The 2728-nt window shown below is 35.2% G+C and overlaps 1 non-coding gene across 1 annotated transcript; it reads right to left on the bottom strand.

Annotated features, from left to right (window-relative positions):
* Positions 1-2423: 2423 nt before the first annotated feature.
* On the bottom strand, positions 2424-2496 carry TRNAG-CCC. The gene has a single exon. It is a non-coding gene; the product is annotated as a tRNA-Gly (tRNA).
* Between the last annotated feature and the right edge of the window lie 232 nt (positions 2497-2728).

Below are 2728 nucleotides of genomic sequence, written 5' to 3'. Positions count from 1 at the left end.
ATTAATAATCAACATAAGGTATGAAAGTTTGTATAACATATGAAAATTTCTGTGAAACATAAAAAGGTTTTAAATAAATAGAAAAAATACTGTGTTTTTGCTTGGAGAGACTGATACTTATTTTATTCTCTTCAAATTGATACTGATATCTAATGTAATAGGGTAAGACTGTAGAGAACTTGAGCAAATGACACTGAAGTTTATTTTGAAAACTGGGTAATTTTATGAAAGTTAAAAGATGAGTTATTCCATCAAACATTTAAAATGTACTGTTAAGCTACAAATAACCTAATAACATGAAACTCATGAATGAAAATAAAGAACTATAATTAAAAAGCCATATATGAAACAATCAAAAGTTTTGGAAACTAGAATAAGAATTGAGTTTATTGAATGTGGTATTTCACAAAGTAGAAAACTATCCAATTAACTATACTGAAACAAGTTACCATTTTGGAAAAGTTAATCAAAACTAATCCCAATTAGAGCAAAAAATTTTTAATTAAAAACATACAAACTTTCTCTAGGTTAAAAACATGAAAAAAAGCTAAAAGAAATGGACATTTTAGAAAAAACATTTGCAACAAACATACTGTGCTATTAATCATCTTAACATTCAGCAAGTCTTAGGTAAACCATTCTAAACTATGTCCAACATTCCAATAGAAAAATGGCCCAGGAACTTGGATAGGCAGTTTTCAAAAGAAATAACACACGTGTTGAAAAACATGAAAAACTGGGGTGATCGTTGCTGTCTTTGCATGCCTGCGTATTTTCACTGTGGAGTTGCATCCTCCACTGCATACGATTCTGGTGGGACCAGCAACAGTGAACACTGTACTCCTGACCACAGTGTGTATCACGTGACCTATGCTACTCTAACAGGACTCTTCCCCAGGAACTGTTATCCTAAACAGAGGCATGAAAGGATGCAAAGTAATTAATGCTAAATCATTTGAAGGCAGCACCACAGAAGAGAAGGTTCACAGTTCTATGCTATTTTTCCATCTCACAGTCCATGAGCTACTCAGTGTCCTTCCAGTTAACGCCCTTCTTTCCTTACTTAAAGTACTCAGAATCTGTTTCTTTAGATCAAAGAATTCTTAGTGAAACAAATTGTTGAGTCTCACTCATGATCAAAGAAATACAAAATAAAACAACTATCACCTTTTGTCCAAGTATTTAATAAATATCAAAACAAATGGTAATAGGTAAAAGGTTTTATGGGTGGGAAAAAACGATAAGATTATAGATACAGTTAATTTTTTTTAATATTTTGTGATTTAAAAAAAACGGATGATAAAAAGAATATTAAGTGGAAAAAGAGAGAATTTGGTTTCTAAGCTCACTTTTCAGACTGAACACTATTTTGACCATTAATTTTACCAAGCTAACAGGCTTCCCTGGTGGCTCAGTGGTAAAGAATTCACCCGACAAGGCAGGTGACACAGGTTCAATCCCTGGGTCAGGAAGATCCCCTAGAGTAGCAAATGGCAACCCATTCCAGTATTCTTGCCTGGGAAAATCCCATGGACAGAGGAGCCTGGTGGGCTATAGTCCTTAGGGTCACAAAATAACAACAGCATAATACTAATATTTTTTAAAGCCTGACAAAGATAATGTATTAGGTCCCCACAGGGAAGAGATGCAGATAAAGTTTAGGTAATTTGAGATTTACAAAAATGTAAGTGGAGTTCTGGGGAATCAACAGGCAATTGTGTAGGACCCTAGACTAGCAACAGCTAGACCCATTGCCTTCTGGGCCTGAAACGGCAGTATAGGGAGGGTCACAGAAATGTGAGAACAGCTGTTTGGATCTGTGGCCTCCAATAAAGTTTTCAAATACTAAGGAAATGGCAACCCACTCCAGTATTCTTGCCTGGAGTATCCTATGGACAGAGGAGCCTGGTGGGCTATAGTCCATGGAGTTCTAAAGAGTCCAACAAGACTAAGCATAGCACAGCTCAGACACTAAAATGCTTTGGAAAACAAAGACGAATATAAGGTGCCAGACTTAGATGAGATGGACTGAGGGTTGTTTAGAAAACCTAAAACATGAAATTAAATGTATTCATCATTAAAATTAGTTCACCATTTCTGAGGGTATTATTTTCTGAAACCTATATATATAATTATATGTATATATATATATATAATTTTATTTTTATATATTACATATAAAAATTTTTCAAGTAAAAAATATGTAAAATTTAGAAGATGTGTTTGAGGGGAGAAAAGTATAAGCAAAGCCCAAGAACAGTTCTGATTCTAATTTTGTGTTCTGGACAAAAATGATTATAAGGCATACGTTGTTGTTTCTTTATGTACATATGTATGTATTTGGCTGCACCGGGTCTTAATTGTAGCACGCAGGAGCTTCAGTTGCAGCATGTGAATTCTTGGTTGTGGCATGTAGGATCTTGTTTCCTGACCAGGAATTGAACCTGGGTCCTCTGGATTGGGAGCTCAGAGTCTTAGCCACTGGACCACCAGGGAAGTCCCCATAAGTACTGTGTAATAGAGTTTCAGCCTCCCATTTTCTCAATCAATAAAGGCTAACAAGAGGGTCATATCTGAGCTAGGACTGTAAGGTGAGACTCAATCAGTACATTAAAAAAGTAAGTCCAGTAGTATACTGGAGCTGACTAGTACTGGTTCATGAGAAATAACTATTAAACTTTTAGGAATTTTGCGAACTGGTTGTTAAACACAGTCTGTGTTAAAGATT

This window comes from Bison bison, unplaced genomic scaffold (genome assembly GCF_000754665.1).
Source record: "Bison bison bison isolate TAMUID 2011002044 unplaced genomic scaffold, Bison_UMD1.0 scf7180017864042, whole genome shotgun sequence".
Taxonomy (NCBI): Eukaryota; Metazoa; Chordata; class Mammalia; order Artiodactyla; family Bovidae; genus Bison; species Bison bison.
The sequence above is the reverse complement of the archived record's forward strand: the minus strand, read 5'-3'. Positions and strand labels throughout refer to the sequence as shown.